Genomic DNA, 25144 nt, shown 5'->3' on the forward strand with positions numbered 1-25144 from the left:
ACCAAGGAAACAACCAAAATCACTTTGCTACACTCAACCAGTTCCTTGCTAACGGGCCAAAGACTTTCAGCAATTGTGTTGAGGCAACTGATGCTGACGATTGGCTCGTGGATCTGTGCAAGCATTTCGAGTGCAGTAACATCAGGCCTGAGGACTTCGTCAAGTTCGCTTCCTTCCAACTCAAAGATCAAGCTGCAGAATGGTTCCAGCAGTACAAGGATTTCAGAGGTGGACGTGCAATTACCTGGGATGAATTCCGTCAAGATTTCAGAGCTCATCATATTCCCCAGAGTGTGGTTGAAAGCAAGCGTGAGGAATTCCGCAACCTCAAGCAAGGCTCTTTGTCTGTCTATGACTACAACAAGTTGTTCCAGAAGCTCGCCCGCTTTGCCAAGCAGGACGTCACTGATGAGAAGAGCATGATATACCAGTTCAGGGGTGGTCTCAGAGAAGAAATTCAGCTAGCTCTTGTTCTCTTGGAACCCTTGAGGTACGATGAGTTCTACAACATGGCATTGAAGCAAGAGGCCGCTCAACTGAGGTGTGATGCTTCCAAGAAGCGAGTCAGAGATGCTACTCCTTCTTCCTCTACTCAAGTGGCCAAGCAGCAGAAGTATTGGCTTCCTCCTCCTCCGTTCCGTCAGCCGTATCAGCAGAAGATCAAAGGTGGCAGTGGATCTTCCCACCCACCCAACCCTGGCTTTCAGAACAAGACTTCATCTCAAGCTCCAAGATCGAGTGCTCCGTATCACCGTTCGTTTTCAGAGGTCACGTGCAACAAGTGCCAACAGAAGGGTCACTATGCCAACAAGTGCTTCAACCAGAGGCGTCTTCCTCCTCTTCCTCCTGTGAGATCGGCAAGTACAGCTGTGGTCAAGCATAACCCCAAGCACGCCAAGGTTAACATGGTGAATGCAGCTCAGGCAGAGGACTCGCCAGATGTCATCATGGGTAACTTTCCAGTTAACTCTTTTCCCGCGAAAGTTCTTTTTGACACTGGTGCATCGCATTGTTTCATGTCAAGATCATTTGTTTCCAAGCATGACTTCCTTTCGCAAATGTTGAGTAAACCTATGGGAGTGGTTTCTCCGGCTAAGTCTGTGAGGGCTACTTCAATAGTCCCGGATGTTTCTATCATGTTGGGTGACTTCAAGTTTCTGGCTTCTCCAATGGTTCTTGGTAACTCGGATATTGATCTTATTCTCGGAATGGATTGGCTTTCTAAGCACAAGGCTCAGCTTGATTGTGCAGCCAGGCAGATTCAATTGACTCATTCATCTGAGGATGTAATTGTCTTTGCCGCGAATGACGATACCATCCGTCTATTTTCTCTCAATGAGAAGGGTGAACTGGATGCTATCTCGCAAATTCCAGTCGTTTGCGAATATCAAGACGTCTTTCCAGAAGAGCTTCCAGGAATGCCTCCGCACCGGCCAGTTGAATTCGTCATCGATCTTGAGCCTGGCACGGAACCAGTGTGCAAGCGTCCTTACAAGCTCGGACCTGAAGAGTTGAAGGAGCTGAAGAAGCAACTCGATATTCAAGAGAGAATGGGTCTCATCCGGTCTAGTTCTTCTTCGTGGGGTTGTGGTGTTCTTTTTGTGAAGAAGAAGGATGGAACGGACCGACTTTGTGTTGATTACCGTCCATTGAACAAGAAGACCATCAAGAACAAATACCCACTTCCCAACATCAACGAGCTGTTCGAACAACTCAAAGGTGCCCAAGTATTCTCCAAGCTTGATCTCCGTATGGGTTATCATCAGATTCGAATCCGTGAACAATATATTCCCAAGACGGCTTTCAGGACAAGCTATGGTTCATATGAATACACTATCATGTCTTTTGGCCTCGTCAACGCTCCTCCGACGTTCTCTCGCATGATGAACTTCATCTTCAACGCCTACACCAATGACTTCGTTTTGGTCTATCTCGATGACATCCTGGTTTTCTCGAAGAACAAGGAAGATCATGCCAAGCACTTGCGTTTGGTACTCGATAAGTTGAGGGAACACCAGTTCTACGCCAAGTTCTCCAAGTGCGAATTTTGGCTCGATGAGGTTCTTTATCTTGGTCATATCATCTCTGCCAAGGGCATTGAGGTGAATCCTGAGAAGGTGTCTGCTATTGTGAATTGGGAACCTCCTCAGAACGTGAAGCAACTCCGTAGCTTCCTCGGTCTCGCAAGCTATTGCCGAAGATTCGTTGAAAACTTTTCTAAGATCGCGAAGCCTCTCTCAAATCTTCTCCAGAAGCACGTCAAGTACGTTTGGTCTCCGGAGTGTGACATTGCTTTCAACACTTTGAAAGAGAAATTGATCACTGCTCCAGTTCTGACTCCGCTTGATGAATCCAAGCCGTACGAGGTCTTTTGTGATGCCTCTCTCCAAGGTCTTGGCGCAGTGTTGATGCAAGAGAAGAAAGTTGTGGCTTATACCTCTCGTCAGTTGAAGCCCAACGAGAAGAACTACCCCACTCATGATCTCGAGTTGGCGGCAGTTGTGCATGCTCTTTTGACTTGGAGACATCTCTTATTGGGAAGAAAAGTGGACATTTTCACTGATCACAAGAGTCTCAAGTACATCTTCACTCAGCCTAATCTCAACCTCAGGCAAACTCACTGGGTCGAAATGATTCAAGAGTATAATCCGAGTATCGAGTATACTCCAGGCAAGGCCAATGTGATTGCTGACGCATTGAGCAGGAAGGCTTATTGCAACAGTCTGATTCTCAAGCCTTATCAACCCGAGCTTTGTGAAGCTTTCCGCAAACTTAATCTGCAAGTTGTTCCTCAAGGTTTCCTCACCAATCTTCAAGTCTTTCCTACCTTGGAAGACCAGATTCGCCAAGCCCAGCTTCTTGATGCTATGGTGAAAAAGGTGAAGATTGGGATTGCCAAGAGTCAACCCAAGTACAAGTGCTACCGCCTTGATGACAAGGATACTCTCTTCTTCGAGGATCGTATTGTTGTGCCCAAGGGTGACCTTCGTAAAGTGATCATGAACGAGGCTCACAATTCTCTCCTCTCCATCCACCCTGGGAGCACGAAGATGTATCAGGACCTCAAGCAGGCTTATTGGTGGACTCGAATGAAGTGTGAGATTGCTCAATTCATGAATGAATGTGATGTCTGCAGAAGAGTGAAGGCAGAACATCAAAGGCCAGCTGGTCTCCTCCAACCTCTTGCCATTCCAGAATGGAAGTTTGACCACATTGAAATGGACTTCGTGACTGGGTTTCCAAATTCCAAACGTGGCAATGATGCTATATTCGTTGTCATCGACAAACTCACTAAAGTGGCTCACTTTCTGCCTATCAAAGAGTCAATCACTGCGGCTCAATTGGGGGAACTCTATACCTCTCGAATTGTCTCTCTGCACGGTATTCCACAAGTGATCTCTTCAGACCGTGGCAGCATCTTTACCTCCAAGTTTTGAGATTCTTTTCAGAAGGCCATGGGCACCAACATCCGCTTCAGCACAGCTTTCCATCCTCAAACTAGCGGTTAAGTCGAGCGTGTCAACCAGATTCTTGAAGATATGCTCAGGGCTTGTGTGATCTCCTTCGGCATGAAGTGGGAGGATTGTCTTCCATATGCTGAATTCTCCTAAAACAACAGTTTTCAAGCAAGTTCGGGCAAGGCCCCATTCGAAATTCTGTATGGCAGGAAGTGCCGTACCCCTCTCAACTGGTCTGAAACCGGTGAACGCCAACTTCTCGGAAATGACTTAATCACAGAGGCAGAGGAGATGTGCAAAGTCATTCGAGGTAACCTCAAAGCAGCCCAATCCTGCCAGAAGAGCTACTATGACAGTAAGCACCGTGATTTGGCTTTCGAGATCGGAGATCATGTTTACCTCCGCGTCTCTCCAATGAAAGGTGCTCGTCGCTTCGGTATCAAAGGGAAGCTTGCCCCCAGATACGTGGGACCTTTCAAGATTGTCAGCAAGAGAGGCGATCTCGCCTATCAACTCGAGCTTCCTTCAAACTTTGCAAATGTTCATGATGTGTTCCATGTCTCTCAGCTCCGAAAGTGCTTCAAGACTCCTGACCGCACCGTCAACTTCGAGGACATTGAGCTCCAAGAAGATCTCTCTTATCGTGAGCACCCAGTTGCTATTCTTGAAGAGACTGAACGCAAGACTCACAACAAGTCAATCAAATTCCTCAAAGTCAAGTGGTCACACCATTCCGACTGTGAAGCTACCTGGGAACGCGAGGATCACCTCCATTCTGAGTACCCGGCGTTCTTTCAGTCCTAGATCTCAGGATGAGATCCTTTTGTAGTGGTGGAGTGTTGTAACACCCCGGATGTGATTTACCCAATATGTACTCCAACTCTTGCCGTTTCCGGCCTTAAGTTATTTTATTTTCTCGGGTTTGGGTTTTTGTCTTCGTGTTTTGTTGTCGTTGTCATGCATCTCATATCATGTCATCATGTGCATTGCATTTGCATACGTGTTCATCTCATGCATTCGAGCATTTTCCCCGTTGTCCGTTTTGCATTCCGGCGCTTCGTTCTCCTCCGGTGGTCATTTCTACCTTTCTTTCGTGTGTGGGGATTAAACATTTCCGGATTGGACCGAGACTTGCCAAGCGGACTTGGTTTACTACCGGTAGACCGCCTGTCAAGTTTCGTACCATTTGGACTTCGTTTGATGCTCCAACGGTTAACCGAGGGACCGAAAAGGCCTCGTGTGTGTTGCAGCCCAACACCCCTCCAATTTGGCCCAAAACCTACCAAAGACCCTTCCATCACCTAGAGCGTTCGATCACGATCGCGTGGCCGAAAACCGCACCTCATTTGGACTCTCCTAGCTCCCTCTATGCCTATAAATAGGTCCTCCTCCGAAAATCCGGATCTCCCCCGTCCAAACCCTAAAAAAAATCCGTCTCCGCCGCCACCGGACACGTCCGGACGGAGCCGGACGCGTCCGCCCGATCCGCCTCCTCCAATCAGCCGCCGCCACCTGTCCCGCGGGGGATCGCATCGCCGCCTCAGCCCCGCCGGCCCGCGAGGCCCAGGCCGGGCCCTCCCGTCGCCGACCGGGCCCGAGCTGCCTACCGCCCGCGCCGCCCCTCTCCTTCATCTACGACTACCCAGCGCCACCGCACCGCTATCGCCGGCGACCGCATCGCTCCGGTTGCCGCCCCGCCTCACCTCGCCAAGTGCGCCCGCGCCGCCCCGAAGCTTCGGTCGCCGCGCCAGGGAGCCGCCGACTCCATCCCCGTCCTCTCCCTCGCCGTCCGCCGGCGATCTTCGTCGTCCCCGGCCACCGCGGTCTTCAACTCCGGCGAAGGCTCCAGCGACCCCGATCCACTACAGTGCGCCGCGATCCAGATCTGGACTGCTATAGGAACCCTAAGGGTTGACCCCCCCTTTTATTTTCTAAGTCTGCAGTTTATTTGCTCATGTTCATTCGCATCGCAACTCCTCATCCGTAGCTCCGCTTTGGGCATATAGCATATCAAAATGTTCGTCTCAAAGAGCACATCATTTCATCTCATTGCATCATTTTCATTTGAGTTCATCTTGATGCCCGAAATGCTGTTAGAAGAGTGCTACTTGAGATATTTGTCAGATGTGCTGCTCCATTTAGATATTTGTCATTTTTGCCATGATTATTGTGTGCATGATATGCCCATGAGCTCTACATATGTTTTGTTAAGGGTTTTGCCATCTTTCCAGAGATGCAACCCATGTATTTTTGTGATGTGTGTGGTGACTAGCACAAGCTTGCAAAGTGAGGCATTTGCTAATGCTGATTTCAGGGACTTAGCATTTCCACTAAGTCCTTGAGCTGGTTATCTCATATTGCCATATGTTCATGTTGTTTACTAGTGATCCGTGCCTCTTTTGAGGTTGATCAGTAAGGATGTTTTGTTAATATTGTAGTTCTCTATCCATCCATGTCCTTGTTTGCAATTATGGAGCACCCTAGCTTGAGTCAATCGAGCTCTACTTTTGTCATTTCGTCAATCTGGGCAGATTGTCTACTCGTTAGCAATTTTGCCGAGGATTTTGTAGTTGATCCGTGCATGCTATGGTATTGTTCTTGCCATGTCTAGCCTGTATTTTGTGTATTCTTGATGGGTGTATGCCTAGATCGTCATGACTTGCTCTGTAGTGAGTGCATCGAGCTCGTAAACATGCCTACCTGATATCTGTTTCAGCATGCTCCAGTTTTCACAAAGTCTGAGAACTGATTATGTTTTTGCCATGTTCACATGCTTGCAATTGTATTTTCTGATCCCTTTTGGCTCAAGGTCACTAAGGGACTTTTGTTAAGCTCTTTGAGTAGCTCCATGCCATGCTTTACTTTGCCATGTTCAGGTCCTGTAGCATATTGCTATGTTCCTGGATTTTGCGTTCCTTACGCTGTTGGGTTATAATGGGAACCCCTTGACAGTCTGCCTTGAATAAAACTCCTCTAGCAATGCCCAACCTTGGTTTTACCATTTGCCACCTAGCCTTTTCCCTTGGGTTTCACGGACTCAAGGGTCATCTTATTTTAAACCCCCGGGCCAGTGCTCCTCTGAGCGTTGGTCCAACCTAGAGCACCGTGCGGGGCCGTCCCTTGGCAACTTGGGTTACGTTGGCTCCCGTATGCTTAGCTTATCTGGTGTGACCTGAGAACGAGATATGTGCAGCTCCTATCGGGATTTGTCGGCACAGCGGGTGGTGTTGCTGGACTTGTTTTACCATTGTCGGAGTTGTCTTGAAGAACCGGGATACCGAGTCTGATCGGAACATCTCGGGAGGAGGTCTATTCCTTCGTTGACCGTGAGAGCTTGTCATGGGCTAAGTTGGGACTCCCCTGCAGGGATTTGAACTTTCGAAAGCTGTGCCCGCGGTTATGGGCAGAGGGGAATTTGTTAATGTCCGGTTGTAGATAACTTGAACCTTAACTTAATTAAAATGAATCAACAGTGTGAGTTACCGTGATGGTCTCTTCTCGGTGGAGTCCGGGAAGTGAACACGGTGTTGGAGTAATGCTTGCGCAGGTTGTCCTCTAGTTTCTCGCTCACGCTTTGCCTCCTCTTCTCGCTCTCTTTTGCGAACAGGATAGCCACCATATATGCTAGTCGCTTGCTGCAGCTCCACACATATTACCTTGCCTTACCTATTAAGCTTAAATAGTCTTGATCGCGAGGGTGCGAGATTGCTGAGTCCCTGTGGCTCACAATTACTTCCAAACCAGATGCAGGGCCTGATGATTCCGCTCCAGGTGACGCGCTTGAGCTCAAGTGGGAGTTCGACGAGGACTCTCAACGATACTACGTGTCTTTCCCTGATGATCAGTAGTGGTGCCCAGTTGGGGTGATTGGGACCGTGTCGCATGTTGGATTATCTTTTATTTTGGCGCCGTAGTCGGGCCATGAGTGTTTGAATGTTGTAATGTTATTTATGCACTTTGATTGACGTGGCGAGTGTAAGCCAACTATGTATCTCCCCTTTATTATTTATGTTACATGGGATGTTGTGAAGATTGCCTAACTTGCGACATTGCTTTCAATGCGGTTATGTCTCTAAGTCGTGCCTCGACACGTGGGAGCTATAGCCGCATCGAGGGCGTTACATACCCGTTACAAATTGCCTTATCACAAAACTATCTGTTGCCAATAATTTCAGTGCTTGCAGAGAATACCTTGCTGAAAACCGTTTATCATTTCCTTCTACTCCTCGTTGGGTTCGACACTCTTACTTATCGAAAAGGCTACGATAGATCCCCTACACTTGTGGGTCATCAAGACTCTTTTCTGGCGCCGTTGCCGGGGAGTGAAGCGCCTTGGGTAGGTGGAATTCGGTAAGGAAAAATTTATATAATGTGCTGAAATTTACTGTCACTTGTTACTATGGAAAGTAATCCTCTGAGTGGCTTGTTCGGGGTATCTTCACCCCGACCAGTAGAGCAAAGTTGCTCCTCAACCTACTGAACCTACTGAAAATGTTTACTTTGAAATTCCTTCGGGTATGATAGAGAAACTGCTAGCTAATCCTTTCATGGGTGATGGAACATTCCCTTTATCTTTGAAGGGAGAAGCATTGACATGGTTTAGGCTATGTGATGATATGGGATCATGGAACTACAACCGATTGAAATTGGAATTTCATCAGAAGTTTTATCCTATGCATCTTGTTCATCGTGATCGTAATTATATATATAATTTTTGGCCTCGCGAAGGAGAAAGCATCGCTCAACATTGGGGGAGGCTTAAGTCAATTGTTTATTCCCCAATCATGAGCTCTCCCCACCTCTTCTCTCTGTTTCTGTTTTGCCTCCGGTGTGATTGAGGATTGCCATTTTCTTTTTACCCCCTTTCTTGTCATTGTTCGGGAAGTCCCCACATATATAATATGTTTATTTTGGGGAGGCCTATTTATTATTACGATCCAACGTGAACAAAAGATAGTCCTTCCATTTTCCGGAGTAGAGAGAGCGTGTAATACTGATGAGAGAAATGAACCCCCGTCGCAATATTACAAAATACGGGTGGGATACTCCCTCCCATATGATTTCCATGGAGGTCGCATCAGGCGACTAGCCCCCCCCCCACAAAACCAGAAATACCAAATTAATGGCTTGCTCCCGTTCGAAAGGAGGGTAACAAGAAGCATTTGTTCCTTACACCCATGGGAGAAGGTATTTAGCTTTAACAGAACTTCTCTTTATTTCTATGACTTCTGTGATACGAGGAATGGGCAGAGAGTGTAGCACATTTTTTCGGAGTAGTTCAGGTAGGTTGAGGAGCGAACACTTTGCTCTACTGTCGGAGACGCTCGCGAGGACCGGTATTTGACCGCGCGAATTCTAACCCCTCAATAGGTATTATGTTCCTATATGTTAACAATTTGATAGTTAATATTTCTTAAGCACTTATTTATTATATAATTTTTTTCCTAACCGAACCCCATCACAGCGCTATCTCCAAGGCGCTGTTCCACTTTCCCCGGGTCAAACAACCAATTGTGCGCCTAGTTAATTAAGAGGAGGGTTCTGATGACCACAAGATAGCGCTCACTGGTGGATTCTATCGTTAGTCCCCGTTTCGTATTAGGGAGAGTAATATGGACGCTTGTTCGTAACCCAATCCGTATGTCCCAAAAGTAGAAGGAAAAAATAGAACTCAACACACGGGTTTATCTATTATAGGTAATTCCTCTAGCAAGCACTGAAATAATAAATAAATATATGAGCAAACAAATCCAGTGGAAAAATTGGGTGATGAAGGCAGAAATTCCCCGGGGTGGAAACGAGGTAGTAAACGCCCCTCGACTGCAGGCAATTAGCATAACCACGATGTCCGAGAGCAAAAGGGACCGAGGCCCGCCCAGCACTACGTAACCCGGCATTTGATAATCTTGCTGGTAATTGTTCGCAAGTTAGGCCAATCTTCACTAAGGGCGGCATCCCCCAACTTGCTAACATAATAATAAAGGGGAGAGTGACATAGTGGCTCCCTACCCACTACGCCACATGTCCAAATCAAAAGTAGCCATCCCACACCCATCAACATCCTACACACTTCCCACACTCCATTCTCCTGACCCCTACCGCAAAAAACCCAAATTTAAAAGATTTTAATTTCGCAACATGGCGGACACCCAAAAAAACCCTACCAAGGTCCAATCCACCCCAACTGACACCCACATAAAAAAGAAAACTGATCTCATACAAGGAAAAGAAAGACAACGCTCACGTGCCGCCTCCAGACCCCCCGTGTTCGTAACTTTCCACCTTTCGCGCACTTTTCTAGCTGCCAAACCGCCTAGGACGTTCGACCCCCCGTCCAACCCGCTGAATCCGTACCGGGAGAGGCCGGGTGGCAATCAGGCACCCAAAATGCATCTGGTTTGGAATAATTGTGAGCCAACAGAAAGGCCACGCCCACCCAAAACCCTTTCCCCATTTCTCTTGGCAAAAAAGAACCAAATCTCGCAACCTTAACAACAATTCTGCTTATCATGATCCCTACTTTTAAAGCTTAAAAAAATAATAAGGTGCCCCCTTTAATCCCCCCTGCTTAATTTTTTGTCTAATTGCCTAATAAAAAATAGTCCCCCCTTCCCCTTTCCGGGAAAAAAAGTTTTTTTCCGGGGGGATTTCCTTTCCCCCGGTTCCCCCCCAAAAACCCCTTTAAAAAAAAAAAGAACCCGGATCTTTTTTTCCCCCAAAAACCCCCGGGGGCCCCAACCGGGAAAACCCAATGGGGTCCGGGAGAACGGGGAAGGGCGGGGGGCCGGAAAAAAACCGGGGCGGGGCGGAGGCCCCCGGGGATTTTTTTTTTGCCGGGGGCGGGGGGGCCCCCCCCCCCCCCTTCCCCCCTTTCCCCAATCAGGCCCCCGCCCCGCCAAAACCCCTTTTTGGGGGTGCGCGGCGCGCGGGGGCGGGGGGGGATCGGGGGAAAAAAAGAAAATCCGCCCCCCCCGGCCACCCGTTTTTTTTTCAAAAAAAAGCCCCCCCCGGGGGCCCGGGGCCCCCCCGCCGGGTAGGGGGGGACCCATAAAGGGTGGCCGGGATGCCCCGTCCCTTTTTTTTCCTTCCCGGCCCGGGGGACCGGTGCCCGGGTAGGCTTGCCCGCTACAGCGGGGGCCCGGCCCCCCGCGCTCGCCACGCCCCCCCCCCCACCCTATCTTCCTTTTTTTTTCCCATTTTCTGACACGACTAGGCATAAATCTATAAAGAACTCGCCCCATCACCGTGGCCCCCCCTCTGTCTCCGAACCCACACCCCCCCCGGGAGGCCCACCACCCCCCCAACCCCCGGGGGGGCAAAGAGAAAATCCCCCGCCGGAGGGGGCCGAAAACCCCCCCCCCGGGGCCAAGAAATCCGACCCGAGGGGGCTCCAGGAAGGAGCTCTGCCCCCGCGCGCTCCGCGACCCCCCGGCCCCTTCAAAAAAAACCTCGCCCAAAGGGGCCCCGCCCCGCGGCCCCCCGGCCCCAAGGGCCTGTCCGGGGTTTTTTTCGGCGCCGGCCCCCCGCCTCCGGGGGGCCGCCCAAGAACCCCCGGGCCGGGAACTTCCCCCCCAAATGATATGTGTATAATCTTATGAGGATCTACTATCCCCCCTCGCCCCCACAGGCCATATTTACTCCCCCCACCCCACCCCCCATTCCTCTTTCCCCCGCCGTCCTGTTTTTCCACCCCTTCCGGGGGCCCGGCCGGGTTCCCGGGGGGCCGCGGACGGTCCGAGGACCGAAGATATTAAGATACCATTCTACTTGGCCTCAATCTCGCTCAGCACTTGTTAATTATTTTAATTATAGTTAAACGCGCGTCCTCAGGGAAGGGCCTCACCCCTTCTCACAAACCCGGGCAGCGTTTAATTTTCAAATAATTCCCCTTTTTCTGCTCCCTCTATTTAATCCGCTTTGCTTCACTATTGTCTTTCGTATAATGTTTCACACATCCCCTCGCAAAGAGACGAAAGAGAAAACCTTTTTCCGGAGGGAGGTCCGGCGCCAAACGGAACCATTCCCCTAATAGACCCGGGACAAAACACCCCCAATCCCGACCCACACCAGCCAAACTACCCTCTTACCAAAGTAGCCGGGCCGGCCCCGCTGTACCAAACGAAAGATGAATCGACCCCTCCCTCACCGAAAGACGAAATTGTTTTTTCTGGGACCACGGCTCATAAACCACTCCCCTGATTTTTTTCTTTTCAGAGAAATATCGCGCTGGTTTTTTCTAAATACAAAGAAACACCCCCCACCTCCCGACCCCACATTTGTTACCAAACTAAAGTACCTAGCATTACCGACCACTTCGCTGTTGCACGACAAATCCCGATTAAAGGAGGCTGCATCATATTTTTTTCGTTTCTCTATGCTTGTCACACTCAGACTGAGAGCCTAGGAAGGCTATTACGTGTGTAAGACTCAACTTGTAACGCGCGAAGCGTGGTGCCCCTATATGGACTGGTTTCCCCACCACGTGCTCTATGGTTGAATTCCAACGCTCAGAGGAGCACTGTCTCCTCGCCCCCCGGGGGTTTAAAAATAAGATGACCCTCGGAGTCCGGAAACCCAAGGGAAAAGGGCTAGCGTGCAAATGGTAAAACAAGGTTGGGCACTTGCTGGAAAGAGAGTTTATAATCAAGGCAGACTTTCAAGGGTTCCCAAAATTAAATAACCCAAACAGCAATCTAAGAGAAAACAGCAAAAAAAATCCACATGTGTCCCACTTTTATGTTCTATTAGCATATTATTCTCCCGCCTTATCTTCAGGGACCTGAACAATGCAAAGTAAAAGAACATGAGCATGAGCTACTCAAAAGAGCCTATAACGAAGACTTAGTTTTTCTCCTTTTGTTGCACCCTTGGAGGCCAAGAAGGGGGGCATCCAGGAAGAATACAAGTGGGTCCGCCACACAGCCCACCTGTGAACATGGCCCAACACACACTATAATCATGTTTTCTCGAGACTGTGTGAAAGAGGCTGGAGCATGGCTGGGAAACGAGATATTAAGTAGGCATTGTTAACAGAGAGCTCTCAATGCATCACTAGCAGAGCGAATCAGTGACGATCGTAGGGGCAGTGACAGCGCAGTCAAGGAACACACATTAATACAGCTAGACATGGCAAGAACAATAACTAGCATACAGCACAGATCAACTACAATCTCGGCAAAATTGCATAACAAGTAGTACAATCTGCCCAGATTCATAATGAGCAAAAGTAGAGCTCGATTGACTCAAGCTAGGGTGCTCCATAATATGCAAACAAAGACATGGATGGATAGAGCAACTACAAGATTAACAAAACATCCTTACTGATCATCCTCAAAAGAGGCACGGATCACTAGGAAACAACATGAACATATGGCACATATGAGATAAACAGCAAGGACTTGGTGGAAATGCTAAGTCCCTGAAATCAGCATTACCAAGTGCCTCACTTTGCAAGCTTGTGCTAGTCACCACACACATCACAAAAATACATGGGTTGCACCTCTGGAAAGATGGCAAAACCCTTAACAAAACATATGTAGAGCTCATGGGCATATCATGCACACAATAATCATGGCAAAAATGACAAATATCTAAATGGAGCAGCAGATCTGACAAATATCTCAAGTAGCACTCTTCTAACAGCATTTCGGGCATCAAGATGAACTCAAATGAAAATGATGCAATGAGATGAAATGATGTGCTCTTTGAGACGAACATTTTGATATGCTATATGCCCAAAGCGGAGCTACGGATGAGGAGTTGCGATGCGATGAACATGAGCAAATAAACTGCAGACTTAGAAAATAAAAGGGGGGGTCAACCCTTAGGGTTCCTATAGCAGTCCAGATCTGGATCGCGGCGCACTGTAGTGGATCGGGGTCGCTGGAGCCTTCGCCGGAGTTGAAGACCGCGGTGGCCGGGGACGACGAAGATCGCCGGCGGACGGCGAGGGAGAGGACGGGGATGGAGTCGGCGGCTCCCTGGCGCGGCGACCGAAGCTTCGGGGCGGCGCGGGCGCACTTGGCGAGGTGAGGCGGGGCGGCAACCGGAGCGATGCGGTCGCCGGCGATAGCGGTGCGGTGGCGCTGGGTAGTCGTAGATGAAGGAGAGGGGCGGCGCGGGCGGTAGGCAGCTCGGGCCCGGTCGGCGACGGGAGGGCCCGGCCTGGGCCTCGCGGGCCGGCGGGGCTGAGGCGGCGATGCGATCCCCCGCGGGACAGGTGGCGGCGGCTGATTGGAGGAGGCGGATCGGGCGGACGCGTCCGGCTCCGTCCGGACATGTCCGGTGGCGGTGGAGACGGGTTTTTTTAGGGTTTGGACGGGGGAGATCCGGATTTTCGGAGGAGGACCTATTTATAGGCATAGAGGGAGCTAGGATAGTCCAAATGAGGTGCGGTTTTCGGCCACGCGATCGTGATCGAACGCTCTAGGTGATGGAAGGGTCTTTGGTAGGTTTTGGGCCAAATTGGAGGGGTGTTGGGCTGCAACACACACGAGGCCTTTTCGGTCCCTCGGTTAACCGTTGGAGCATCAAACGAAGTCCAAATGGTACGAAACTTGACAGGCGGTCTACCGGTAGTAAACCAAGTCCGCTTGGCAAGTCTCGGTCCAATCCGGAAATGTTTAAGCCCCACACTCGAAAGAAAGGTAGAAATGACCACCGGAGGAGAACGAAGCGCCGGAATGCAAAACGGACAACGGGGAAAATGCTCGAATGCATGAGATGAACACGTATGCAAATGCAATGCACATGATGACATGATATGAGATGCATGACAACGACAACAAAACACGAAGACAAAAACCCAAACCCGAGAAAATAAAATAACTTAAGGCCGGAAACGGCAAGAGTTGGAGTACATATTGGGTAAATCACATCCGGGGTGTTACAACACTCCACCACTACAAAAGGATCTCATCCTGAGATCTAGGACTGAAAGAACGCCGGGTACTCAGAATGGAGGTGATCCTCGCGTTCCCAGGTAGCTTCACAGTCGGAATGGTGTGACCACTTGACTTTGAGGAATTTGATTGACTTGTTGTGAGTCTTGCGTTCAGTCTCTTCAAGAATAGCAACTGGGTGCTCACGATAAGAGAGATCTTCTTGGAGCTCAATGTCCTCGAAGTTGACGGTGCGGTCAGGAGTCTTGAAGCACTTTCGGAGCTGAGAGACATGGAACACATCATGAACATTTGCAAAGTTTGAAGGAAGCTCGAGTTGATAGGCGAGATCGCCTCTCTTGCTGACAATCTTGAAAGGTCCCACGTATCTGGGGGCAAGCTTCCCTTTGATACCGAAGCGACGAGCACCTTTCATTGGAGAGACGCGGAGGTAAACATGATCTCCGATCTCGAAAGCCAAATCACGGTGCTTACTGTCATAGTAGCTCTTCTGGCAGGATTGGGCTGCTTTGAGGTTACCTCGAATGACTTTGCACATCTCCTCTGCCTCTGTGATTAAGTCATTTCCGAGAAGTTGGCGTTCACCGGTTTCAGACCAGTTGAGAGGGGTACGGCACTTCCTGCCATACAGAATTTCGAATGGGGCCTTGCCCGAACTTGCTTGAAAACTGTTGTTTTAGGAGAATTCAGCATATGGAAGACAATCCTCCCACTTCATGCCGAAGGAGATCACACAAGCCCTGAGCATATCTTCAAGAATCTGGTTGACACGCTCGACTTAACCGCTAGTTTGAGGATGGAAAGCTGTGCTGAAGCGGATGTTGGTGCCCATGGCCTTCTGAAAAGAATCTCAAAACTTGGAGGTAAAGATGCTGCCACGGTCTGAAGAGATCACTTGTGGAATACCGTGCAGAGAGACAATTCGAGAGGTATAGAGTTCCCCCAATTGAGCCGCAGTGATTGACTCTTTGATAGGCAGAAAGTGAGCCACTTTAGTGAGTTTGTCGATGACAACGAATATAGCATCATTGCCACGTTTGGAATTTGGAAACCCAGTCACGAAGTCCATTTCAATGTGGTCAAACTTCCATTCTGGAATGGCAAGAGGTTGGAGGAGACCAGCTGGCCTTTGATGTTCTGCCTTCACTCTTCTGCAGACATCACATTCATTCATGAATTGAGCAATCTCACACTTCATTCGAGTCCACCAATAAGCCTGCTTGAGGTCCTGATACATCTTCGTGCTCCCAGGGTGGATGGAGAGGAGAGAATTGTGAGCCTCGTTCATGATCACTTTACGAAGGTCACCCTTGGGCACAACAATACGATCCTCGAAGAAGAGAGTATCCTTGTCATCAAGGCGGTAGCACTTGTACTTGGGTTGACTCTTGGCAATCCCAATCTTCACCTTTTTCACCATAGCATCAAGAAGCTGGGCTTGGCGAATCTGGTCTTCCAAGGTAGGAAAGACTTGAAGATTGGTGAGGAAACCTTGAGGAACAACTTGCAGATTAAGTTTGCGGAAAGCTTCACAAAGCTCGGGTTGATAAGGCTTGAGAATCAGACTGTTGCAATAAGCCTTCCTGCTCAATGCGTCAGCAATCACATTGGCCTTGCCTGGAGTATACTCGATACTCGGATTATACTCTTGAATCATTTCGACCCAGTGAGTTTGCCTGAGGTTGAGATTAGGCTGAGTGAAGATGTACTTGAGACTCTTGTGATCAGTGAAAATGTCCACTTTTCTTCCCAATAAGAGATGTCTCCAAGTCAAAAGAGCATGCACAACTGCCGCCAACTCGAGATCATGAGTGGGGTAGTTCTTCTCGTTGGGCTTCAACTGACGAGAGGTATAAGCCACAACTTTCTTCTCTTGCATCAACACTGCGCCAAGACCTTGGAGAGAGGCATCACAAAAGACCTCGTACGGCTTGGATTCATCAAGCGGAGTCAGAACTGGAGCAGTGATCAATTTCTCTTTCAAAGTGTTGAAAGCAATGTCACACTCCGGAGACCAAACGTACTTGACGTGCTTCTGGAGAAGATTTGAGAGAGGCTTCGCGATCTTAGAAAAGTTTTCAACGAATCTTCGGCAATAGCTTGCGAGACCGAGGAAGCTACGGAGTTGCTTCACGTTCTGAGGAGGTTCCCAATTCACAATAGCAGACACCTTCTCAGGATTCACCTCAATGCCCTTGGCAGAGATGATATGACCAAGATAAAGAACCTCATCGAGCCAAAATTCGCACTTGGAGAACTTGGCGTAGAACTGGTGTTCCCTCAACTTATCGAGTACCAAACGCAAGTGCTTGGCATGATCTTCCTTGTTCTTCGAGAAAACCAGGATGTCATCGAGATAGACCAAAACGAAGTCATTGGTGTAGGCGTTGAAGATGAAGTTCATCATGCGAGAGAACGTCGGAGGAGCGTTGACGAGGCCAAAAGACATGATAGTGTATTCATATGAACCATAGCTTGTCCTGAAAGCCGTCTTGGGAATATATTGTTCACGGATTCGAATCTGATGATAACCCATACGGAGATCAAGCTTGGAGAATACTTGGGCACCTTTGAGTTGTTCGAACAGCTCGTTGATGTTGGGAAGTGGGTATTTGTTCTTGATGGTCTTCTTGTTCAATGGACGGTAATCAACACAAAGTCGGTCCGTTCCATCCTTCTTCTTCACAAAAAGAACACCACAACCCCACGAAGAAGAACTAGACCGGATGAGACCCATTCTCTCTTGAATATCGAGTTGCTTCTTCAGCTCCTTCAACTCTTCAGGTCCGAGCTTGTAAGGACGCTTGCACACTGGTTCCGTGCCAGGCTCAAGATCGATGACGAATTCAACTGGCCGGTGCGGAGGCATTCCTGGAAGCTCTTCTGGAAAGACGTCTTGATATTCGCAAACGACTGGAATTTGCGAGATAGCATCCAGTTCACCCTTCTCATTGAGAGAAAATAGACGGATGGTATCGTCATTCGCGGCAAAGACAATTACATCCTCAGATGAATGAGTCAATTGAATCTGCCTGGCTGCACAATCAAGCTGAGCCTTGTGCTTAGAAAGCCAATCCATTCCGAGAATAAGATCAATATCCGAGTTACCAAGAACCATTGGAGAAGCCAGAAACTTGAAGTCACCCAACATGATAGAAACATCCGGGACTATTGAAGTAGCCCTCACAGACTTAGCCGGAGAAACCACTCCCATAGGTTTACTCAACATTTGCGAAAGGAAGTCATGCTTGGAAACAAATGATCTTGACATGAAACAATGCGATGCACCAGTGTCAAAAAGAACTTTCGCGGGAAAAGAGTTAACTGGAAAGTTACCCATGATGACATCTGGCGAGTCCTCTGCCTGAGCTGCATTCACCATGTTAACCTTGGCGTGCTTGGGGTTATGCTTGACCACAGCTGTACTTGCCGATCTCACAGGAGGAAGAGGAGGAAGACGCCTCTGGTTGAAGCACTTGTTGGCATAGTGACCCTTCTGTTGGCACTTGTTGCACGTGACCTCTGAAAACGAACGGTGATACGGAGCACTCGATCTTGGAGCTTGAGATGAAGTCTTGTTCTGAAAGCCAGGGTTGGGTGGGTGGGAAGATCCACTGCCACCTTTGATCTTCTGCTGATACGGCTGACGGAACGGAGGAGGAGGAAGCCAATACTTCTGCTGCTTGGCCACTTGAGTAGAGGAAGAAGGAGTAGCATCTCTGACTCGCTTCTTGGAAGCATCACACCTCAGTTGAGCGGCCTCTTGCTTCAATGCCATGTTGTAGAACTCATCGTACCTCAAGGGTTCCAAGAGAACAAGAGCTAGCTGAATTTCTTCTCTGAGACCACCCCTGAACTGGTATATCATGCTCTTCTCATCAGTGACGTCCTGCTTGGCAAAGCGGGCGAGCTTCTGGAACAACTTGTTGTAGTCATAGACAGACAAAGAGCCTTGCTTGAGGTTGCGGAATTCCTCACGCTTGCTTTCAACCACACTCTGGGGAATATGATGAGCTCTGAAATCTTGACGGAATTCATCCCAGGTAATTGCACGTCCACCTCTGAAATCCTTGTACTGCTGGAACCATTCTGCAGCTTGATCTTTGAGTTGGAAGGAAGCGAACTTGACGAAGTCCTCAGGCCTGATGTTACTGCACTCGAAATGCTTGCACAGATCCACGAGCCAATCGTCAGCATCAGTTGCCTCAACACAATTGCTGAAAGTCTTTGGCCCGTTAGCAAGGAACTGGTTGAGTGTAGCAAAGTGATTTTGGTTGTTTCCTTGGTTCCCTTGGTTGCCTTGATTGCGCTCTTGAAGAATTTGCATGATCAACTGTGTGTTTGCATTGGTTGCGGCCATCACAGCTTGCCATGCCTCCGGAGGAGGAGGAGGTGGTGGCGGATCAGGATTCGGAGTCGTGCGCGTTGGAGGAGCCATCCTGAAGAGGTTGACATCCATTAGCACATTGATAGAGAAATATTGAAGCTGAATCCAACGGAATGAAAATTGCAACATATAGTCTTCACATCCGAACAAAATGAACGAATGCATTCCTCTTGAAATGGTCACATATCCATAAATTGAGAAGCCACTTAGAATTTAGGTAGAGAAATAAATCAACAAGGTACGGATCAAGAACGAATACTCGGTAAGAAATCCCAATCTCAAACCAAATATCCATGGAAGAAGAACTAGAGCTACAAGAATTCCCACCTATGAAACTCCCGAACCTTTCCGGTTATGCAATCAGGTGTTGGGGATACAGGGGAAGCATAATATCTCACCCAAATCTAGCAATTCCTACATCCAGCTGTATCCATCCTTCAACAGATAACCGAGAAAAACTTCGGAAACCATCTACCTTAACCTTCGAAAAGCATCCGCTATACAAATTATGGCGATACTCCCGAACTCCCGCCCTAGTACTGGGTGGCGTCGAGGTTATCTCACCAACGAACTGCATAAAAGAGATTTCGATGTCGGTGTACTAAACTCAGGTATTCCAGAACTGCAACGATAAAATTATGACGACAACACCTCAGAGCTCAACTCCCCGGGACACTTCCACAAAACCCCTGACAGGAGGCACCAAGACAATGTTCTCGTCATAAAACCATCGGAATGATTCCAAGATACCCGCGTGATCCTAAAAAAAAATTTAGTACAATTTGAGAAGAGAAGAGTCAAAACTCTACGTCAGGATGCCTTACCAGAGCGATGAGGAGACTGGGGAGTAAAAAGAATTCCTAAACTCTCCGATATATAATTCCTAAATGACTCAAAACATTTTTCTAGACACAACTCGGCTGCTAAAACGATCAAGCAATGGGGCTCCTAAGGTCGGGGAAGGCTCTGATAACCAACTTGTAACGCCCTCGATGCGGCTATAGCTCCCACGTGTCGAGGCACGACTTAGAGACATAACCGCATTGAAAGCAATGTCGCAAGTTAGGCAATCTTCACAACATCCCATGTAACATAAATAATAAAGGGGAGATACATAGTTGGCTTACACTCGCCACGTCAATCAAAGTGCATAAATAACATTACAACATTCAAACACTCATGGCCCGACTACGGCGCCAAAATAAAAGATAACCCAACATGCGACACGGTCCCGATCACCCCAACTGGGCACCACTACTGATCATCAGGGAAAGACACGTAGTATCGTTGAGAGTCCTCTTCGAACTCCCACTTGAGCTCAAGCGCGTCACCTGGAGCGGAATCATCAGGCCCTGCATCTGGTTTGGAAGTAATCTGTGAGCCACAGGGACTCAGCAATCTCGCACCCTCGCGATCAAGACTATTTAAGCTTAATAGGTAAGGCAAGGTAATATGTGTTGAGCTGCAGCAAGCGACTAGCATATATGGTGGCTATCCTGTTCGCAACAGAGAGCGAGAAGAGGAGGCAAAGCGCGAGCGAGAAACTACAGGACAACCTGCGCAAGCATTACTCCAACATCGTGTTCACTTCCCGGACTCCGCCGAGAAGAGACCATCACGGTAACTCACACTGTTGATTCATTTTAATTAAGTTAAGGTTCAATTTATCTACAACCGGACATTAACAAATTCCCATCTGCCCATAACCGCGGGCACGGCTTTCGAAAGTTCAAATCCCTGCAGGGGAGTCCCAACTTAGCCCATGACAAGCTCTCACGGTCAACGAAGGAATAGACCTCCTCCCGAGACGTTCCGATCAGACTCGGTATCCTGGTTCTTCAAGACAACTCCGACAATGGTAAAACAAGTCCAGCAACACCACCCGCTGTGCTGACAAATCCCGATAGGAGCTACACATATCTCGTTCTCAGGGCACACTGGATAAGCTAAGCGTACGGGAGCCAACGTAACCCAAGTTGCCAAGGGACGGCCCCACACGGTGCTCTAGGTTGGACCAACGCTCAGAGGAGCACTGGCCCGGGGGTTTAAAATAAGATGACCCTTGAGTCCGCGAAACCCAAGGGAAAAGGCTAGGTGGCAAATGGTAAACCCAAGGTTGGGCATTGCTGGAGGAGTTTTATTCAAGGCGGACTGTCAAGGGGTTCCCATTATAACCCAACCGCGTAAGGAACGCAAAATCCGGGAACATAACACCGATATGACGGAAACTAGGGCGGCAAGAGTGGAACAAAACACTAGGCGAGAGGCCGAGCCTTCCACCCTTTACCAAGTATATAGATGCATTAAGATAACATGGCAATATAATGATATCCCAACAAGTAAATAATGTTCTAACAAAGAACGGTCTCCAATCTTCACCTGCAACTAGCAACGCTATAAGAGGGGCTGAGCAAAGCGGTAACATAGCCAATCAACGGTTTGCTAGGACATGGTGGGTTAGAGGTTTGACATGGCAATTTGGGAGGCTTGAAAGCAAGTGGTAGGCATCGTAGCATGGCATAGCAAAAGAGCGAGCATCTAGCAAAACAAAGATAGTAGTGATTTCGAGGGTATGATCATCTTGCCTGCAAAGTTGTCAGAGTTGACTGGATCCTCGAAAGCAAACTCAATGGGCTCCTCGTTAGAGAACTCGTCTCCCGGCTCTACCCAAACAAGACAAACAAGCAAACGGAACACAATCAACCACGTGCAAAGCTCAAACAATATGATGCAAGGATGGTATGCTATGCGGGATGCGATGCGGGACGCGTATGCAAGATTTGACAAGGGATGCATGAACCTGGCCTCAACTTGGAAATCCAAGTGTTCCACTGGAAAGATGAGATTAAATCGCTTGAAAACAATATAAAGAACACCTGAATCGGAGTTACGGTTTGGAAATGGCAAGCAATTCAAATATGACACCGGTCTGCGATTTACACCAAGTAGTCATCTAAATGCAACAAGATGAACATGCTAAAGCATCCAAACATGGCATAAAAATACATGGCAGGGATGCATTCATGAAGCTTAACAAAAGTCTAGCACTGAGCTACGGCCAATTCATCCATTAACAGGTTCAAACAAGTATGGCAAAAATGCATTTGACAGACAGATTTCAGACTTAGTGAAATTAACACTTGTCTGGAATCTCAGATCAGATAGCACTCTTCGGAGCATGAAAACAATATGCTACAGGACCTGAATATGGCAAAGTAAAGCATGGCATGGAGCTAATCAAAGATCTTAACAAAAGTCCCTTAGTGACCTTGAGCCAAAAGGGATCAGAAAATACAATTGCAAGCATGTGAACATGGCAAAAACATAATCAGTTCTCAGACTTAGTGAAAACTGGAGCATGCTGAAACAGATATCAGGTAGGCATGTTTACGAGCTCGATGCACTCACTACAGAGCAAGTCATGACGAGCTAGGCATACACCCATCAAGAATACACAAAATACAGGCTAGACATGGCAAGAACAATACCATAGCATGCACGGATCAACTACAAAATCCTCGGCAAAATTGCTAACGAGTAGACAATCTGCCCAGATTCACGAAATGACAAAAGTAGAGCTCGATCGACTCACGCTAGGGTGCTCCATAATTTCAAACAAGGACATGGATGGATAGAGCACTACAATATTAACAAAACATCCTTACTGATCAACCTCAAAAGAGGCACGGATCACTAGGAAACAACATGAACATATGGCAATATGAGATAACCAGCTCAAGGACTTAGTGGAAATGCTAAGTCCCTGAAATCAGCATTAGCAAATGCCTCACTTTGCAAGCTTGTGCTAGTCACCACACACATCACAAAAATACATGGGTTGCACCTGTGGAAAGATGGCAAAATCCTTAACAAAACATATGTAGAGCTCATGGGCATATCATGCACACAATAATCATGGCAAAATGACAAATATCTAAATGAAGCAGCAGATCTGACAAATATCTCAAGTAGCACTCTTCTAACAGAATTTCGGGCATCAAGATGAACTCAAATGAAAATGATGCAATGAGATGAAATGATGTGCTCTTTGAGACGAACATTTTGATATGCTATATGCCCAAAACGGAGCAACGGATGAGGATTTACGATACGATGAACAGGAGCAAATAAACTGCAGACTTAGAAAATAAAAGGGGGGGTCAACCCTTAGGGTTCCTATAGCAGTCCAGATCTGGATCGCGGCGCACTGTAGTGGATAGGGGTCGCTGGAGCCTTCGCCGGAGTTGAAGACCGCGGTGGCCGGGGACGACGAAGATCGCCGGCGGACGGCGAGGGAGAGGACGGGGATGGAGTCGGCGGCTCCCTGGCGCGGCGACCGAAGCTTCGGGGCGGCGCGGGCACACTTGGCGAGGTGAGGCGGGGCGGCAACCGGAGCGATGCGGTCGCCGGCGATAGCGGTGCGGTGGCGCTGGGTAGTCGTAGATGAAGGAGAGGGGCGGCGCGGGCGGTAGGCAGCTCGGGCCCGGTCGGCGACGGGAGGGCCCGACCTGGGCCTCGCGGGCCGGCGGGGCTGAGGCGGCGATGCGATCCCCCGCGGGACAGGTGGCGGCGGCTGATTGGAGGAGGCGGATCGGGCGGACGCGTCCGGCTCCGTCCGGACGTGTCCGGTGGCGGCGGAGACGGATTTTTTTTAGGGTTTGGACGGGGGAGATCCGGATTTTCGGAGGAGGACCTATTTATAGGCATAGAAGGAGCTAGGAGAGTCCAAATGAGGTGCGGTTTTCGGCCACGCGATCGTGATCGAACGCTCTAGGTGATGGAAGGGTCTTTGGTAGGTTTTGGGCCAAATTGGAGGGGTGTTGGGCTGCAACACACACGAGGCCTTTTCGGTCCCTCGGTTAACCGTTGGAGCATCAAACGAAGTCCAAATGGTACGAAACTTGACAGGCGGTCTACCGGTAGTAAACCAAGTCCGCTTGGCAAGTCTCGGTCCAATCCGGAAATGTTTAATCCCCACACACGAAAGAAAGGTAGAAATGACCACCGGAGGAGAACGAAGCGCCGGAATGCAAAACGGACAACGGGGAAAATGCTCGAATGCATGAGATGAACACGTATGCAAATGCAATGCACATGATGACATGATATGAGATGCATGACAACGACAACAACACACGGAGACAAAAACCCAAACCCGAGAAAATAAAATAACTTAAGGCCGGAAACGGCAAGAGTTGGAGTACATATTGGGTAAATCACATCCGGGGTGTTACAGGAAAGGGGCCATCTTCAAACTGGTTTGGCAAATTGTTCGTCCCAACTAGATCCATAATCTAGTACACAAGCTCTCAGCATATCTTCCAAAATCTGATTGACTCTCTCGGTCTGTCCATCCGTCTGTGGGTGAAAAGCTGTGCTGAACTCCAGTCTGGTTCCTAAAGTTTCATGCAACTGATTCCAAAATTTTGAGGTAAATTGAGTTCCTCTATCTGATACGATACTCCTCGGAACTCCATGTAAACAAATGATCCTAGTCATGTATATCTTCGCCAACTTAGCACTGGTGTAAGTGGTCTTAACTGGAATGAAATGTGCTACCTTTGTCAAACGATCAACTACTACCCATATCGAGTCATAGCCTGTTTTCGTCCTGGGTAGTCCTGTGATAAAATCCATGCCTATCTTATCCCACTTCCATTCGGGTATCGACAATGGTTGTAACAATCCTGCTGGCTTCTGATGCTCTGCCTTTACTCTCTGACATACGTCACAAACTGCTACATATGCTGCAATATCCTTCTTCATTCCGGTCCACCAGAATGTTTCCTTCAAATCCAAATACATCTTGGTATTCCCTGGGTGAATCGAATACAGTGAATCATGTGCCTCGTGCAAAATCAACTTCCTGATCTCCGGGTCATTGGGCACATAAACACGGTCCTCAAACCATAAGGTATCGTGCTCATCCTCACGAAATCCCTTTGCTTTTCCTTCGCTCAGTTTCTCTTTTATAGCAGCAATCTCCTTGTCAGATTCCTGAGCTTCTCTGATCTTATCCATCAATGTTGACAGAATCTCCAATGTTGCTACATAGCCTCTCGGAACTATTTCCAAACATAGCTCACGAAGGTTTTCTGCTAACTCCTTTGGTACTTCTCCCGTCACTAGGGTGTTGACATGGCTCTTACGGCTCAATGCGTCAGCTACCACATTAGCTTTTCTGGGATGGTAATGCAATCTCATGTCATAATCCTTGATGAGCTCCAACCATCTCCTTTGTCTGAGGTTCAACTCCTTCTGCGTGAAAATGTACTTCAAACTCTTGTGATCCGTGTACACCTCACAATGATTTCCAATGAGGAAATGTCTCCACGTTTTCAATGCATGCACTACGGCTGCTAACTCCAAATCATGCGTGGCATAATTCAACTCATGAG

The sequence above is a fragment of the Triticum urartu genome, chromosome 4 (genome assembly GCF_003073215.2).
Source record: "Triticum urartu cultivar G1812 chromosome 4, Tu2.1, whole genome shotgun sequence".
Taxonomy (NCBI): domain Eukaryota; kingdom Viridiplantae; phylum Streptophyta; class Magnoliopsida; order Poales; family Poaceae; genus Triticum; species Triticum urartu.